A 19,796-nucleotide genomic window follows, 5' to 3' on the forward strand; every position below is an offset into this window, starting at 1 on the left:
TCTCCACAGACAAAAATGTAGTCTGTATTAGTGTGATTTGTGTGTGTGTGCGTGTTTGTTCCGAAAGAAAAAAGGACAATTAGGGTTCAACGTCCCGATGACATCAAAGTCATTAGAGACGGAGCACGCTCTCGGATTGTTGCAAGTATATCGAAGGATTTCGACTAGGTCCTTTCAAAGAACCATCCCGGCATTTGACTGGAGTGTTTAGGGAGATGAAGGAAAAACCTAAATCTGGATGGCTGGACGCGGACTTGAACCGTCGCTCCCCAGAATGTGAGTCCAGTGTACAGACCACTGTCCCCCCTCACTCGGTGTCTGGATAGAAAGAGAGAGACGTAGAGAGAGTCTGAACTTACGGAAGTTCTGTATAAATCATTGTATGAAAAAGATAGGTTAAGGCAGTTATGTGAAAGGCCAGTTTGTTGTCATCTTTGTTGTTAATAAAATGTATTATAATTGTGAAACTGGGTTGTTCCACAAAACAACAAGAGATCGCTGGGTAGAACATGCCGATAGCTAAACTAAACCAACAGTTAAGCGCATCCCAAGTTAATCATTGAGATGCACCAGCATCTGATTAAAGGAAAGAGAGAAGAAAGATTAAATTTGAACGCCTCGTTAGCTTCACGGTCGTTAGAGGTACTCGCCTGCAGTGATTTAGGGAAACCGCTGACAGAAGTAACTGAAGAAGGCTATACGGGGATTTGAACACCGCTCCTTCCGAATGCGAATCCAGTGCCTGAACCATCTCACTGGTGATTACTCTAGTTACTATCGGACTGTTATAATGGTGTGAGATAGCAGTGTACATGCACTGCTGTTGCCGTCATTCGACGCGCACTTACCTTGCTGTGTTTGTAGTTGCACTTGAATCGATTGCTAATTTGTACCTAGTAATAACATCCATGATCTAGAGGTAGCATCATGGACTCATAATCAAAACGTTTTCCTTTCCGGATTCGAGTCCTTCCACTGCTTAAATGTTGATTAATAATCAGAACTGGAGGCCTAAGACTTCCCGCATAAGAAGTCACCCTCATTCAGCCAACTGCTTTGTCAAAGAGAGCGGAGGAGCTGAAAGAGCATCAGGACACTCTCTTGTCCTATGGCTGGGAAACTGCCTTAGAAAGGCGGAAGAATCAGCAATGATCAACGACATGAGGATGCAGAAAGCAATGGAAACCACTGCATTAAAGACACGTAACGTGTATCCACAGGACATGTGGCCTGTAATTGAAGAAGTGTCATGATGATCTCTCCATTGGCATAAGATTCCGGAATAATCTCCCATTCGGATCTTGGGGACGGAACTGTCAAGGGGGAGGTTACCATGAGAAAAAGACTGAATAATCAACGAAAGGATAACGTTCAACGAGTCGGGGCGTGGAATGTCAGAAGCTTGAACGGGGTAGGGAAACTAGAAAATCTTAAAAGGGAAATGCAAAGGCTCACTCTAGATATAGTGGGCGTCAGTGAAGCGAAATGGAAATAGGACAAGGATTTCTGATCAAGTGAGTATAGGGTAATATCAACAGCAGCAGAAAATGGTATAACAGGAGTAGGATTCGTTATAAATAGGAAGGTAGGGCAGAGAGTGTGTTACTGTGAACAGTTCAGTGACAGGGTTGTTCTTATCGATAGCAAATCAACACCGTCAACGATAGTTCAGGTATACAAGCCGACGTCGCAAGCTGAAGATGAAGAGACAGGTTAAGTGTATGAGGACATTGAAAGGGTAATACAGTATGTAAAGGGGGATGAAAATCTAATAGTAATAGGGGACCGGAATGCAGTTGCAGGGGAAGGAGTAGAAGAAAAGGTTACAGGAGCAAATGGGCTTGGGACAAGGAATGAGAGAGGAGAAAGACTAATTGAGTTCTGCAACAAGTTTCAGCTAGTAATAGCGAATACTCTGTTCAAGAATCACAAGAGGAGAAGATATTCTTGGAAAAGGCCGGGTGGTACGGGATGATTTCAGTTAGATTACATCATGGTCAGACAGAGATTCCGAAATAAGATGATTTTAAGGGGTACCCAGGAGCAGATATAGACTCAGATCACAATATAGTAGTGATGAAGAGTAGACTGAAGTTTCAGACATTAGTCGGGAAGAATCAATACGCAAAGAAGTGGGATACAGAAGTACTAAGGAATGACGAGATACGCTTGAAGTTCTCTAAGGCTATAGATAGAGGAATTCGGAATAGCTCAGTAAGGCAGTACAGTTGAAGAGGAATGGACAACTCTAAAAAGGATCATCAGAGAAGTTGGGAAGGAAAACCTAGGTACAAAGAATATAACTGCGAGGAAACCATGGGTAACGGAAGAAAGACTTCAATTGATCGATGAAAAGAGGAAGTACAAAAATATTCCGGGAAACTCAGGAATACATAAATACGAGTCGCTGAGGAATGAAATAAATAGGAAATGCAGGGAACCTACGATGAGTAGGAAAAATGTAAAGACACCGAAAAAGAAATGACTGTCGGATGGACAGACCCAGCATACAGGAGAGTCAAAACATCCTTCGATGACATTAAAAGCAAGAGTGATAACATTAGAGTGCAACGGGAATTTCACTTTTAAATGCAGAGGAGTGAGCGGATAGGTGGAAAGAATACATTGAAAGCCTCTATCAGGGGGAAGATCTGTCTGATTTGGTAGAAGAAGAAACAGGAGTCGATTTAGAAGCGATAGGGGATCCTTATTAGAATCAGAATTCAAAAGAGTTTTGGAGGACTTAAGATCAAATAAGGCATAAGGGATAGATAACATTCCATCAGAATTTCTAAAATCATTGGGGGAAGTGGCAGCAAAACGACTATTCACGTTGGTGTTTAGAATGTATGAGTTTGGTGACATACAATCTGACTTTCGGAAAATCATCATTCACACAATCCCGAAGACGGCAAGAGCTGACAAGTGCGAGAATTATCGCACAATCAGCTTAACAGCTCATGCATCCAAGTTGCTGGCAAGAATAGTATACAGAAGAACGGAAAAGAAAATTGAGAATGTGTTAGATGACGGTCAGTTGGGGTTAGGAAAGATAATGACACGAGAGAGATAATTCTGACGTTGAGGCTGATAATGGAAGCAAGACTAAAGAAAAATCAAGACACGTCCATGGGATTTGTCGACCTGGAAAAAGCGTTCGACAATGTCAAATGGTGCCAAATGCTCGAAATTCTGAGGATAATAAGGGTAAGCTATAGGGAGAGGGGCAACGGCCTTACCGCAGTGGAGACACCGGTTCCCGTGAGATCACCGAAGTTAAGCGCTGTCGGGCGTGGCCGGCACTTGGATGGGTGACCATCCAGCCGCCATGCGCTGTTGCCATTTTTCGGGGTGTACTCAGCCTCGTGATGCCAATTGAGGAGCTACTCGACCGAACAGTAGCGGCTCCGGTCAAAGAAAACCATCGTAACGACCGGGAGAGCGGTGTGCTGACCACACGCCCCTCCTATCCGCATCCTCAACTGAGGATGACACGGCGGTCGGATGGTCCCGATGGGCCACTTTTGGCCTGAAGACGGAGTGCTTTATAGGGAGAGGCGGGTAATATGCAACATATAGAAGAACCGAGAGGGAATAATAAGAGTGGACGACCAAGAACGAAGTGCTCGGCTTAAGAAGGGTGTAAGACAGGTATGTAGTCTTTCGCCCCTACTGTTCAGTCTGTACATCTAGGAAGCAAAGATGGAAATAAAAGAGAGGTTCAGGAGTGGAATTAAAATTCGAGGCCGAGCGGGATTAGCCGAGCGGTCTAAAGGCGCTACAGTCATGGGCTGTGCGGCTGGTCCCGGCGGGGGTTCGAGTCCTCCCTCGGGCATGGGTGTGTGTGTGTTTGTCCTTAGGATAATTTAGGTTAAGTAGTGTGTAAGCTTAGGGACTGATGACCTTAGCAGTTAAGTCCCATAAGATTTCACACACATTTAAACATTTTTTTTTTTAATTCGAGGCGAAAGGATATCAGTGATACGATTCGCTGATGACATTGCTATCCTGAGTGAAAGTAAAGAAGAATTAGTTGATCAACTGAACTGAATGAACAGTCTAATGAGTACAGACTATGGATTGAGGGTAAATCGTAGAAAGACTAGAGTAATAAGGAGCAGTAGAAATAAGAACAGCTAGTAGAAATAAGAACAGCGATAAACTTAACATCAGGATTGATGGCCACGAGGTAGATGAAGTTAAGGAAATCTGCTACCTAGGCAGTAAAATAACCAATGACGGACGGAGCAAGGAGGAGATCAAAAGCAGACTAGCAATGGCAAAAAGGGCATTCCTGGCTAAGAGAAGTCTACTAATATAAAATATAGGCCTTAATCGGAGGAAGAAATTTCTGAGAATTTACGTCTGGAGTACAGCACTGTATGGTAGTGAAACATGGACTGTGGGAAAATCGGAACAGAAGAGAATCGAAGCATTTGAGATATGGTGCTACAGACAAATGTTGAAGATTAGGTGGACTGATAAGGTAAGGAATGAGGAGGTTCTGCGCAGAATTAGAGAGGAAAGGAACATGTGGAAAACACTGACAAGGAGAAGGGACAGGATGAAAGGACATCTCTTAAGACACCAGGAATAACTTCCATGGTACCAGAGGGAGCTGTAAAGGGCACAAACTGTAGAGGAAGACAGAGATTGGAATACATCCAGCAAATAATTGAGGACATAGTTTGAAGTGCTACTCTGAGATGAAAGGTTGGCACAGGAAAGGAATTCGTGTCGAGCAGCATCAAACCAGTCAAAAGACCGATGACAAAAAAAAAAACCACTTTATTCTTTCACTAATTTTGTGTAATTTTTCTATAATAATAACAACTGCAGGCATGGATTCAGTGGGAGGAAAGTGTCATGGGGGTCTTCGCTAAAAAAGTAAAAAGTAGGATTTTTACGTACATCAATTTTCAATTTCTATAGCTAAGTTTCGGAATCAAAATACCAAGGCAACTAAGTGTCTAGAAAACGGCAAGAAGTTCTAGAACTTACAGGCCAAGTTGAAGACAGGATACTTTTCCTTTCCAGTTGCTTGCGTGAGGACGTGTAATCATGAAAGGTCTTGCGGCCTAACCGGTAACTTTTCAGCGAGGTAAATGCGGATACGCACGGGCATACTGTACCTGCTACCAGCAACAAACACACGCCGACAGCGTTTGTGAATCCACGAAGTTGAGTAAGGCAAGGCGGAAGAGGAAAAACGCTGAAAAAGAAAACGAAGAACTGATACCACAAACGTGTATGGAGATGCCTTCACTCGTTTACACCCCTGTATAGTCATGGCTGGCAGACCAGATTGGAGATTCGTAGTGCTCACGAAATACTGATAATTCAGAGTGAACGCTTCGGTACATTATGGCATTATCAAACTTGTTAGAGCTACTTGCTGTTATAATTCTTAAATTGTTTGTGTGACGCATGTATTCTTCAAATTTTTGGATGTAAGCTTTTCAAAGGCTACGGTTTTCTGAACTGCAATTTTACGGATGTTGAGATAAAACAATGAAGTAAACGATTAATAGTAATTACTATTACATTAAAATATGTTATACATATTATGGTAATTACGTAATTTATTACTATTATCGTTATGTTTGTAGCAGCATTGACCAGTGCAAGTGGACCCTTGCGTAACCACACAGCATTTCATTTCACTATTCTACTCACTTTACTTCGCGGCAAGGGGCCTACAAGTCACCTGCAGCGTCTTCTTGTCAACACACCTGACCCTGGCGCGTGTAAATACTGGCCGTTAAGCTGCCAAGAGGCATTTCAGTCAGGTGGGAGCCCTGACACTGTTTACTTGCGAGTACGTGCGGGTCGTTCATAACGGTCACGAGTTCTGCTCAGCGTCGCTAGTCGTAGTGTCTGGGTGATATTGATTTGTTTTTTGATTGTAAGGCGCTGTTGTTTTTCGTAATAGTCTCGGATAAAAAATGGTTCCAATGGCTCTGAGCACTAGTGGACTTAACTTCTGAGGTCATCAGTCCCCTAGAACTTAGAACTACTTAAACCTAACCTAAGGACATCACACACATTCATGCCCGAGGCAGGATTCGAACCTGCGACCGTAGCAGTTCCGCGGTTCCAGACTGTAGTGCCTAGAACCGCACGGCCACCACGGCCGGCAGTCTCGGATAACCTGGGACTTAGGGAGTTAGGGTATTTGTCGGCTGGGGTCCTGGCTATGTCAGTCGGGCCGAGGCTAACTATGAATGGGGCCAAGGACAGGACCCTGCGGCTAGGCGAATCTTCCGCCGCCCCTCCACACGGCAATGTGACACTTGCCGATCGACGTCTATCCTGGCATGATACCGACACCGCCCAACGGGCTAAGGACCGAGCGCACAGTGCCCCCAGCCACAGGTCAGTGATACTGAGCCTTGTCCACAGCACCACGTAAGGGACCGATCTTTCATCTCGTCATCCGACGACTCTCATGGCTGCCTTGTGACAGACCTCTCATCCGCCGACTGTCATGCAACTTCAGAACCAAATACTGATGCAACCAACCACCACGAGGATGGGACATCGAGTGATGTTTCATCTACATCATCTCTTCACCCCAGAAGACCTTCTGTTAACTCCCCTTGTGACTGAAAATCCAAATGGTCATCCTCTTGTGCCCATCGCAGCGGCTGGGGTTCGGTTTCGAATGTCTCCCTACCAGGGGAAGTCGCACTTCTTGGTGCCATGGAGCAGGGTCCGTCCTCCTTCTCCTCCTCCTCCTCCTCCTCCCATCCCCCACCCTCCTCCTCACCTCACCTGTCAGAATCTACCACAAACATCACAAAGAAGGAGATCACAAAGAAGGAGACGTTACCTCCGATCATGGTTTACAAGCCCACGAATTACATGACACTGAACGCTGACCTGCAACGCCTTATTACAGGTCAACTGCAGGCAGTTTACTAAAAACATCATGTCAAGTACGTGCTTGGCACGAACGATAGTCTTCAACTCTGTGAAGCTGAGGGCCATGAATTACTACACACATCAGCCTTCTAGAGAAAGAATAACAAAAATTGTAATCAAAAACATTCCCTCCAATGCTATGGAAACAGATGTCAGGAATGAATTACTACATCTCAAGTTCAAGGACCCTTCGGTCCATCTACACAGCATGAGGCACCCTGAGACCTGGAAGTTAATCCCTTTACCAAACTATACTGTCTCCCTTATCAGAAGAGGAGACATTGAACATATCTACCAAATCAGATATTTCATGTGAACCAAGGTGCATATTGAATCATATGAAGGCTGCAGCGGACATTGTTCTGCTGTTGGTGTCGACATTTGCGACACATCAATAATTCCCACTCACTGCCTTTTCAATGTGCCAAGTGTGCTGACCTGCATACATCGGAGGATTGCAAACTCCCGGGCCCATAAAAACCCTCGCACCATGGAACCACAACCATTTCAGCGTCTTATGGGGCCAACCTGTCGACCATCAAACCATAGATGCTCAAGGGTCTCACACATCTGTGATACAGGGACCTGTCCATCTCTATCCCCTACAACCACCTTTGCTGCTGCAGCTCAGTCTCCTCCTGGCCATCTACACTCCTGGAAATTGAAATAAGAACACCGTGAATTCATTGTCCCAGGAAGGGGAAACTTTATTCACACATTCCTGGGGTCAGATACATCACATGATCACACTGACAGAACCACAGGCACATAGACACAGGCAACAGAGCATGCACAATGTCGGCACTAGTACAGTGTATATCCCCCTTTTGCAGCAATTCAGGCTGCTATTCTCCCATGGAGACGATCGTAGAGATGCTGGATGTAGTCCTGTGGAACGGCTTGCCATGCAATTTCCACCTGGCGCCTCAGTTGGACCAGCGTTCGTGCTGGACGTGCAGACCGCGTGAGACGACGCTTCATCCAGTCCCAAACATGCTCAATGGGGGACAGATCCGGAGATCTTGCTGGCCAGGGTAGTTGACTTACACCTTCTAGAGCACGTTGGGTGGCACGGGATACATGCGGACGTGCATTGTCCTGTTGGAACAGCAAGTTCCCTTGCCGGTCTAGGAATGGTAGAACGATGGGTTCGATGACGGTTTGGATGTACCGTGCACTATTCAGTGTCCCCTCGACGATCACCAGTGGTGTACGGCCAGTGTAGGAGATCGCTCCCCACACCATGATGCCGGGTGTTGGCCCTGTGTGCCTCGGTCGTATGCAGTCCTGATTGTGGCGCTCACCTGCACGGCGCCAAACAGTCATACGACCATCATTGGCACCAAGGCAGAAGCGACTCTCATCGCTGAAGACGACACGTCTCCATTCGTCCCTCCATTCACGCCTGTCGCGACACCACTGGAGGCGGGCTGCACGATGTTGGGGCGTGAGCGGAAGACGGCCTAACGGTGTGCGGGACCGTAGCCCAGCTTCATGGAGACGGTTGCGAATGGTCCTCGCCGATACTCCAGGAGCAACAGTGTCCCTAATTTGCTGGGAAGTGGCGGTGCGGTCCCCTACGGCACTGCGTAGGATCCTACGGTCTTGGCGTGCATCCGTGCGTCGCTGCGGTCCGGTCCCAGGTCGACGGGCACGTGCACCTTCCGCCGACCACTGGCGACAACATCGATGTACTGTGGAGACCTCACGCCCCACGTGTTGAGCAATTCGGCGGTACGTCCACCCGGCCTCCCGCATGCCCACTATACGCCCTCGCTCAAAGTCCGTCAACTGCACATACGGTTCACGTCCACGCTGTCGCGGCATGCTACCAGTGTTAAAGACTGCGATGGAGCTCCGTATGCCACGGCAAACTGGCTGACACTGACGGCGGCGGTGCACAAATGCTGCGCAGCTAGCGCCATTCGACGGCCAACACCGCGGTTCCTGGTGTGTCCGCTGTGCCGTGCGTGTGATCATTGCTTGTACAGCCCTCTCGCAGTGTCCGGAGCAAGTATGGTGGGTCTGACACACCGGTGTCAATGTGTTCTTTTTTCCATTTTCAGGATGTGATGAATACCAATGCCCACCAAAGAAAAAAGAATGCCCAGTCTCCTCTCTCCCCTCTGTCAAAGTGCCCCAACCCTCCATTTCTGCACTATCTCAACCAGTCACAACACCTACCCCTGCACATCATAGGATCAAGCAGCCCACGTGGGATATCCCTACAGTGGTGGAGATAGCTTTTTTGTTTTGGATGACATGTGAGAGATTTTCCAGATCATCTCCCTGTTCACACAGCTCGACATCAGGGCTCTCATTCGTGAAACAGTTTAGAAGATTCATCATTTGGAGGATGGATTTACAAAGGTAATTGTCATAGTTGAACAGCTCATCCAGATTCGGTTATAATGGCGAATCGCCCACCGGACAACCACCAGCACCACTCGGGATCTACTCGTCTGTATTTTTAATCTAACGGCATTAATCATGCCCACCATGTGGACATTTCACTTCTTACAGGGACCCATCTCAAACCAGCAGATATGGTTTGATATCGCACAGACAATCTCTCAGACTGCCTCCTTCACTGAGGTGGGGGCAAGATGGTTTTCCTATTCCTACATAAACTTGTCCACATTCACGAGGCTATCCGAGTACCGGTTAGAGGCTACTGCAGTCCTGTCTCTACCCACCTTCGAGACATCACTCTTGCTGCAGAATATTTGAGCCTTAACCTGCCACTTCTCAAAGCGGTCCTCCTCAAGTTTATGTCGTTTGACAGACTCATTGTTGGGGCAGATCTCACTGCCAAATATCTGGCTTGGCATTCTCACGGCGCTGATCTCAATGGGAGAATCCTCCTTGAACAGGAAGATACTCCAACACTGTCTGTCTATGGCCACCACACTCCGACATAGCAGTTTGCTCCAATGGCCAGTTGGATGTTCTGGGTATGGCCATTTTCAAGAACATCGTGGTGACGTTTTCATTGGAAATTTTCCATTAACCAGCATCTGACCACGATGGTGCTCCTCCACCTTACTGATGTAGCTCTGTCCTTAGACGTTTGTTCTACCTTGACCATCACGGATTGGCACAGATTTGCCAGGGTCATCAACCATACAATATCTCGACCTGACAGTATCTTTCAATCTCGTTAGCGCTGTCGATCAGGTTCCACGAAAGTCCAAAAGGCAATAGAGTTCTCTAGTTCCATTGTGCCTAGGGCTTTAACACCACTGGATAACTTGCCTCCCCTATTGCATGAACTGAAAATCCAGAAGGACTGCTACCACCCTTGGTGGAAGCAGGTTTGTGACCTTCAGGGCAAGCACCACATGAGATGTCTCCAAAGCGAATTATGCCACTGCTTTGCTGACGAATATGGAACAATGGGAGAACAGGATGTCTACCTTTCTCCTCCAACATAAGTCAGAATGAGTTGTAGTCTGAACCTGAGTCACTGCATAGTGAGGACCATCCATTCCATCCATATGGCGGATGGCTTGACCTGTGATGCCCTCCATATGGAAACTCTGGTAGATCCATATGAAGTCCAGAACTAACTGCTCATCCAGAATTTCTCCAGGATGAACACAATATTCTGACAGCTGTTGCCGTTTTCATAAACAGACCACTCGTTAAAGCCCTTCACCTTACGTCCCTGGCAGAAGTCCAATAGGACCTACAGCGGAAGCATGGGCAGTCAGATCCTGCACTGGACAGCATCTTAAACGAACACCTCCATCGGTTCCCACGAAAGCCATTGGCCTTATTCACCAGCATTCTGAACTGCTGTCTTACAACTGGCCTTTTCCTTCCACAGTGAAATTAGTCCAAAGTGACTGTAATCCCCAAGCCCTAGAAGAATAGTATGGTCCCTGCCTGAAACACGCCCATTAGTCGTTTCAATACCACGGTAAATCCTGAAATCTTTGATCCTCCACCGCATTTCCCATCCTCTGGTGGCCGCTTGGACAATTAATCCAGAACAGTTCAATTTTACTTCCCACCTGTCAGCAAAACTACAAGTTCTTAGGATCACAGAACACATCATCAAGGGGTTGAACTCCACCAAGTCGACGCCAGCCGTTTTCCAGGACCTGCAAAACAATGATGACAAGATTTAGCAGAACAATCTTGTGTCACAGGCGACCATCCTGGACGTCTGTATCACGATTGTGGATCATTTCCTTCCAAAGGGACCTTCCTGTTTACTCAGCAAGGTAAACGATTGAGCATACGTCACATGTTGGTGGGCACCTCTCAAGGCTCTTCGCTGTCTCCTGCACTCTTTAATATTTATGGTTAATGATATGGCTGTCATCCCACACTGTCACCTGGCACAGTACGCCGACGCCTACAGCGCTTATAAAACTGGTTGCAACACTGTTCAGCTCATTCCTTGTCTCCAGAGGCCGTTGGACGCAATAGGCACCTTGTGTCATTCAAACAAGATTGCCCTCAATACCGTCAGAACTAGGCGGTCCACCTCACCAAAAGGACCCATTCCTATGTCACATCACTATTGCAGGCATCTGGGTCCCATGGTTCCCAGACACCAAATATGTAGGAGGCTAGATGAATAAGAAATTATTTTTCCACTGACATGCGGAGTATGTTACCCAAAATGGGCTCAAGCTTATAAAAGCTGCTCTTTACCATTACGGACCTGAACTTAGACACCAAGCTCCGTCTATAACATATTACTGTCCACCCTTCCCTCACCTATGGCTGCATAGTGTGGGTCATGGTTAGTGCCTCCAGGATGCAGACCATCCACCGCTTGCAGAATAAGGTGCTTTGGCGGAGCCTTAATGGCCCTCCACTCGGGGGGATTGTTACCCCACACAAGGAGACAAACATGGCCTCTCTAAATACGTCGATTCGAGGAAAGGCTAGGCGACTCTGCGATACAGTGTGCGACATAGTCAATGGCTTGTAACACATTGGCACCACGAATCCCTGACACTGGCACCGCCGCCCTGTTCCTCTCACTCTCCTCGAGGACTTGGATTCGGACCACAGCTAACGATAGCCCGGTTATGGGTGTTAGTTTTGATACTGGCCACTCAGTATGTGAAATCCTTGGAACGGCCACCTATGTAGTTCTGTCACTTCTCGTTGGCAACCTTGAACTCACACCCCCTGAGAGTGGTACGAGACTTCCAAGTCCCTTTGCCAGGCGCAGCCAGATCTGAGCTTCGCATCCCGGATGTCACCGCTTGCGTCATGCACCAAGGCCAGCAGCGAGCTCTGCTAGTGACATAGCCGTGCCTTTCTGCAGGGCCAACTCCTGGCACAGTTCCTTCGCCCGGCTGGGAATGCCTATCATGCAAGCTGGCTCCACTCGTGTGCCATTACGGCGGCCGCAGATGACGAAACGACAATGCGTCGTCGCGTTTGAGGTGTGGTGTTGGAGACAACTGTTAAAGAGAAAATGGATGAATAGAAGCACCAACCATAAAGTCAGCTTATGACAGAGGAACACTGAGGAAAAGAACCAGATGAAGGCTATACGAGGGAAGAAGTCACATAGCGCGCCAAAGCCAATTCCTTGTAAACATTCTAGAATCGCATTAAGAAGGAAGAATGCGTGAGGAAGATCACTATTGGTACCTTTAAAACAAGCCATAAGTATGGCGGGTTTCAACTGGAACACTGATACAACGCAGTTACAACAAATAATGGAGAGCTTTCAACCGATAGAAAGACTCACGATGAAGCAAAAACTCAGATAAGTGCGAGTAGGACTCGCGTACCTAGGTGAGCCGCCGGCCGGAGTGGCCAAGCGGTTCTAGGCGCTTCAGTCTGGAACCGCGCGACCGCTACAGACGCAGGTTCGAATCCTGCCTCGGGCATGGATGTGTGTGATGTCCTTAGGTTCGTTAGGTTTACCTAGTTCTAAGCTCTAGGGGACTAATGACCTCAGAAGTTGAGTCCCATAGTGCTCAGAGCCATTTGAACCATTTGAACTGGCGGCCTCTATGGGGTGTCGGAGTGTGTGGTCGTGTTCCCATTGCTATGAGGTTCGTGGCTCACCGATCTTGGACATGAAAGTCGAGTTCTGACTTAATCTACCAGCACGTCACGACTGTTCACATCGTGTCGTTTGGAGTTCGCTGCCGGCTGTTGAGATATTCCCGCGAGCAACAACGTGTGTTTTCAAGTTGGCGAATTTTAGGCACCCTCCGGTGGAGTTTAACTGTACTTGGTTATTTGAATTGAAGTGCACCAGCGGAATCTTCTACCTTGTGGAATCTTCTACCTGCCCTGGCCGTTGACTTAAATTCAAGCAGTGTATTTTCCTCATCGTGCTGTCGCTGTCCAGCACGTAGTGTAGTTTGACAGCTCAGTGTATAATTGGTTGTGGACGCCAATACCTTCTACGTTGTTCCAGTGAACTCCCTGTTGTGTGCTGGTCGGGTGAAGGGGAGGTTATCTTGTCGGTGGGTCGGTTGACTGTGTCTGTCGATTGGGTTGTCGTCGGATCTACAATGGTTGGGCCGACAGCCTGTCTCATCTAAGCGAGCGTTAGTGTTTGAATTCCAGGCCGACCCTCGAGCATCTGAGTGCCCTTGGGCGTACTGCCTTTTTTTAAATTTGTTCTTGTTGTTTGTACTTGTATGGCTTCTAGCCGATTTTTAGATTAAGGTTGTTTTGCCCTTAAGGCGTCAGATGGTTTGGGCTTTCAGCCTATTGAGCTTTAGGTTATTGACTTTCAGCCGTTTTTAAATTAAAGTGGTCTTGCCCATTCGGTCGCTAATTAAGTTCCAAAACTAAAGCTGTGTTTTTTTAAAAAAATTCTTGGTTTTTTTAATGTTTGATCAAATAAAAGGTTTTATGTTAGAGTGTAACTGACAGCCGCTTATTTTGGCCCCTTTCCACAACTTAAACTACCTGTCCTGTCCTGCGGGTTTAGTAGGGCGTCTCACGAGGGTTCCATACAAACTTAACTATGTACATACACAGTTCGTCCAGCTGGGGAATCCGAATACCAATAATTTTTGCCTGTTGTCGATATCAATACTGGCATGATATCGGTCCTGGGAATTTCAATACGTTCGGGATCAATTTCAAGATAATTTTCGTATTTTTTCCCTTAATTGTATTGTGAAACCCTGCTTCCTGTTGTATTTCATTATTCTAGGTCAACAGGAAGTACCCTGTATGTTTTTGTGAGCGAAACTGCGAGTATCAAGGTATGACACAAATGGTCGAATCTTTTGATTGCACTCACTTAGAAGTTAAATTTTTTTACACCGCCAAGGGACTGTAAACTTTAGTATGTGACATAAATTTGAAATTGATGTTCTACCCGTTCGTGAGAAATAGGGGTCTTAACAGACGGACAGACAGAAAGAAAACAAATAACAAAAAAGAAAATTTTTTGAGTGATGTAATTACAAATTAATAATTTTCAGATTTTCTGCTTTACTTGTATCGTAAAACGTTGCCTCTTGCCACATCTCATGATTCTAAGACAACAGGATGTACCCTATAGGTTATGACGAGTGACTTTGCTAGTATCAAAATATGTGACGTAAATGGCCGTATCTTTGGTTTGCATTCACGTAAAGGCTTAAATTATTTTACACCGCTGAGGTACCGTAGACCTTAACATGTGGCATGAATTTCAGCTTGCTATGTCTACCTGTTCCTGAGAAAAAGGGATCTAAACAGTCGGACAAACAGACAACAAAAGTATTTTGTAACGGTTGCGTTTTTACCGAGCGAGGTGCGGAGCCCTACGGAACCCCCATGGACGACGGGATCATTACAGACGGACCACTAGCTTGGGTTGGCGAAGGATTGGGAAGAGAAGTAGCCATGCTTTTTCAAAGGAATTATCCCGGCACCCGCCTTACACGAGTTGGGTAAATTAATCAAAAGCTACACCAGAATACGAGTCCAGTGTGTTACTACTGCGCCAGCTCTCCCGCCGATGATGGTGAAGAAAAGAAGACTGAAACATGTGCCTGTTTTTAATTAATAAAGAAGCGCCCTTCTAGGATGCAGTTCATTTAATCGGGATCACATATATGTAAGTTACTACAGATCTGAATGAAACGTGACACAGTTGGCACTGATTACGTTGTGGTTCATAGCGAATCTCTTATAATCATGCCATTTTCATTATTATAGCATCAGAGCTTCTTGGAATTACGAGGTGCTGGTTCTTCGAAATGTGGCACCAACAGTTTCGCCCCTCGCTCTTCACCCATATGTATGGGCATTTCTTCAGAAATCCTGGATTCCACCTTGCTTTTAATTACGTTGCTGCCCACGTGAAGTGGCGAGGGATATATTGTGTGGGAACGTGCGGATGCCACACAGGTCCCACAGTGCATTTGTTCTGGCCCCTGCGCGCCTCTGAGTGCGGGACGTGGTGTTCATTAGCGACCTCCGATCGACCGGCTTTCCAGAAATCAGCGCGAGCGCGGCACGCGTGAAGAGCGGCCCCTCCGCCGCGGTTGGCAGCACTGGCTGTATCCATTATCTCTGCCCTGCTCGGTGGCGCCGCAGCCCGGAAGACATCGAGTGTCCGCCATTGCTGACACTCATTACTCCGGCGACACGTCGCGAGGGGAGACCGGTGGACGCACCAGAAAGTGCGCGTGTTTTTCCAGAAGCCCCGCGGCCTGCTTTCATGTCGCCATCACCGCGATCGCACTCCAGAGGGCCTCTCCTGCTCCAGCAACGAGCGTTCGGGGATTCAGCGATGCAATTGGCTGTCGTCAGCTCTGCATTTCTGCCAAGAGCAGGGGCTGTGCGGAGTGCTTTTTGGAAGCGATTCGTGCGCACGCTTCCCGCCGTTAAGATCTGCAGCGGCAAGAAAGTATCTATTGTGCCGACTGTGTACATTGTTCAATATGACGTCATTAAAATGATTTTGATGTTTCACATTACGGTGGAGAATTTTTTGCCTCCTACATCTGAGTCGGTAAAGTACGTACATTCTCAGATCTTACATTCTCAGACTGTATTACGAGGTAAATTTAAATAGAGGGAGCAAGTTTTTTCCTTATATCTTATAGCTTTCGCTAGATGCAAGGCAAGGCGTTCAATAAGTAATGCATCACCTTTTTTTTCGAAAAGCAGACTGGTTTTATTGGGTATTGCAGTACACAATATTATTACCTACTCTTTTGGCTACAAAATAATATTTTTAAAAATAACGTGCTGTCAGTGCAACGGCTTTGTACCACCATACTGGGAGGACCCGCATGCCAGCTTAGCGTCAATCTACCAACGTGTTACTACATCAGCAACATTCCCAACATCCATTTACTGCTTTCCGCGGAGCGCATCCTTCATTGGACCAAAAAGATGGAAAGCAGAAGGTACGAGATCCGGTCTGTAGGATGGAAGAGGAGGAATAGCCCAGTTAAGTTTTATGAGCTCCTCCCGTGTGCGAAAACTTGTGTGATGGCTTGCGGTGTCATGGAGAAGGACAAGTTCGTTTGCACACACTGTCCGCACGTTCCAACATATCATGCGTGACAGCTGAGTGCTTCGGGCCACACACAGAAGATAGGACAGGTTTGCGCGTCCTTGATGCGATCATGACAGACACCTGGCCCAACGACTCGCCGTGCTTTTGTTCACTGCCGGATCTCCATAGACATACCGGAAGCGCCTATGAATGTCTGCGATGCTCTAGTTTTCCGCCAAATGAAACTCAATGGCAGCTCTCTGCTTGGAACGATCCCTTCTCACAGACGCTATTTGGAAGGCTACGTATAGCACCGCTATCTATCGGAACTTCATGAAACTATAGGGGCTGAAGTGGAATGTTCCGTGATGTCCCACAACAAAGTCCGCATTTTTCAACCGAAACTGGCCGAGAAGGAAGTGTGTTGCATTACTTATTGGACGCACTTCGAAAAAGGGGTCATACGAGTATGTTATTTTTGGCTGTGATATCCCGAGGTGGGGTTTAGATATCTTATCAGAAAGCGATTTCATTCTCCGTACTGAAGGACTACAATCCACTTGGCGTCATCGTGAGTGCATCACTGTGTTTTGCTGTGTCTGGGAATTTGAAAATGACTGACTTGAAGGAACAAACATCTGGGTTCAGTTTTGTTTTAAGCTCCGCAAAACCACAATTGAACCTCACAGCACAATAACGGAGGCTTTTGGTAAGCAAGCTTTGAGCCAAGCAGAAACATTGGAGTGATTTAAGTAATTTAAAGATGGCCGAAATCTGTGGAAGATGACGAACACACGGGCAGGACGTTATCACACGCAGCTCCGGAAGCGAACGCGAAAATGCTGGAAGTGATCCACATGGACAGAAGGCAGACGATCCTTGGTGTTTTTGAAATCGTTGGCGCTTCATAAGTGACATTTAAACGCATTCTAGCTGGTGAGTTGAACACCAGGCGAAGTGCAGCGCAATTCGTCCTTCGTCTTTTGAACGCTAACTAGCGAGATCATCGGCTTCAAATTTGCACTGAACTGCAAGTATCAGTTCGAAATCAAGCAAATTTCCTGGTCAGCGGCATAACTCCTGGTTAATCATGGATGTAGAGTTTTGACCCTGAAACAAAGCAGCAATCTTCGTAGTGGAACGCACTATCCTCTCTGTGACCCAAAAATGCGCACTTTCGCAACAGCATCAAATAAATGCTTTTCTTTGTTTTTACAGTCATGGAATTGTCCTCAAGGAACTCTTTCCACGTGGTCAGACAGTCATAGGATCTGGACGGAAGGCGCTACACGCTAACGGCTTGCGAGGTGGGAGAACGAGGACTGGTGGGATTCTTCTAATAAATCTGTGTAGCGTGAGTCGTGCTTGAGTAGCTCAGTTGCTAGAGCACTTGCCCGTGGTAGGCAAAGGTCCCGAGTTCGAGTCTCGGTCCGGCACACAGTTTTAATCTGCCAGGAAGTTTCATATCAGCGCACACTCCGCTGCAGAGTGAAAATCTCATTCTGGAAACATCCCCCAGGCTGTGGCTAAGCCATGTCCATGTCTCCACAATATCCTTTCTTTCAGGAGTGCTAGTTCTGCAAGGTTCGCAGGAGAGCTTCTGTAAAGTTTGGAAGGTAGGAGACGAGATACTCGGAGAAGCTGTGACGACGGGGCGTGAGTCGTGTTTGGGTAGCTCGGTTGGTAGAGCACTTGCTCGCGAAAGGCAAAGGTCCCGAGTTCGAGTCTCGTTCCGGCACACAGTTTTACTCTGCCAGGAAGTTTAATATAGGTGTTGCCGACCGCAGCGACGTATTTTGTCTGTTTACGTTTCTCTGTATTTGAATACGCATGCCTAAACCAGTTTCTTTGGCGCTTCAGTGTGTGTCAGTTTTACTGACATAAATTAAGTATTCTCATTAAATGGGAATTTCATTACTGACTGGCGTAGATGGCGAGACTATTGCAGGAAAACTGCCTCATCACACCTATGCTCGTTTGATGGAATCGATGGAAACAATAGGAGGATTGTGCCACTACAATAGCATATACACGGTCTGGAGAATTTCGACGTTTGTTTTATCCGCCGACACGAGCGTGTCCACACTGCTGCCGTACACCAGACACACTTTTGTACAAACACTGGTTAATAATCGTACTGGAGCCAACGCTTTGGATCTGATGACGCAGAGATCGCAACGTGTTGAGAGAACGAGACGTGAGCTAATCAAACGCAACGATTAGAGGTCGCCAGAGAGGATTCTCGGGTAGCTCAGACAGAGCAGCGTGTCGGCCCGGTATGCGCGGAATGCTGTCGGCGCGGCCAATCACTCGGCCGGTTTGATCTCTGAGGTTAGCCGACACGGCTCGCGCGAGCGGCGCATTAGGGGTCGGGCCGCCGGTGTTCACCTGTAACACGGCAACAACTTCCAAAGGCGAACAGTTTCACATGGCCACTGATTACTGTTGTAACAAGCACTTTACACCGCTGCACATTGGTCATAAGTAGGGCGTTACCTGCTGTTGCAGCGCCGCAGAACACTGTAGAATTAGTGGGGTACCCTGAGGCACGCTTCGCAGTTGAGGCAGAATGTAATCTGTGTTGCTAAACGGCTAAAACGCACACATGGACATACAGACTACCCTTGTAACAGTTCCCAGTGGCAACGAAACTTTCACTTCCGATATTTTATATTATTACATGTTTCAGTCACACTAATGTGACCAACGGCGATGTCCGACGTCAACATGTAATAACCACTCACAGACGTCAGATGGCAGCAGTGAAAGGTATATAAAGCGCATTAGGTGGAAGGGGGTGGGGGAGGGGGACACGGAAAACATGGCAGTCTTTGTCGTAAGGCGGAAAAGCAGCAATTTATCTTATGTCCAAATGGGCATAATCATTGGCTTTCGGGCCAAGGGAGGAAGCATATCCGATACGGCTACGTCTGTAAACTGCTCTTGTGCCGCCGTGGTTAAAATATACCGTACATGGCAAAATGCACCGGGGAAACTTTGGAGCGCCACGGGACTGAGATGACAGAGCTGGAAAGTGGCTGTGGAGATCAGTACGGGAGAATAGACGAGCAACTGTTGGGCAACTGACCGCCCACATAAACCAAGTGGCTTACCAACAGTGTCCCCTGAACCACCGTCCAGCGAACGTTGCTGCGTAAGGGGCTCCGTAGCAGGTGCCTGGGCCATACACCCATGCTGACTGTTGTTCATCATCGACGAAGGCTGGAATTTGCAAGACAATACAGCTACTACACGTCCACTGAGTGGCGACAAGTAGCCTTTTCAGGCGAACCACGTTTCATGCTCCATCGGACAGATGGCCGTTGGCGTTTATGTCGTGAAACGTTTGGAAGCGAACACCCTGCAACTAGAAGGGGCAGATATGGACTGTGGAATGTTTTCGTGTCTTTCCCTAGGTGATCTCGTCATTCTG

The 19,796-nt window shown here is 47.2% G+C and overlaps 1 protein-coding gene and 1 pseudogene across 1 annotated transcript in view; one reads left to right on the top strand and one right to left on the bottom strand.

Annotated features, from left to right (window-relative positions):
• Nucleotides 1-19,796, bottom strand: part of LOC126092746 (kinesin-like protein KIF26A) — a 481,728-nt gene that overhangs the window by 191,923 nt on the left and 270,009 nt on the right. The gene's annotated exons all lie outside the window — the stretch shown is intronic.
• On the top strand, nucleotides 3,226-3,342 carry LOC126093168 (5S ribosomal RNA; annotated as a pseudogene).

This window comes from Schistocerca cancellata, chromosome 7 (genome assembly GCF_023864275.1).
Source record: "Schistocerca cancellata isolate TAMUIC-IGC-003103 chromosome 7, iqSchCanc2.1, whole genome shotgun sequence".
Taxonomy (NCBI): domain Eukaryota; kingdom Metazoa; phylum Arthropoda; class Insecta; order Orthoptera; family Acrididae; genus Schistocerca; species Schistocerca cancellata.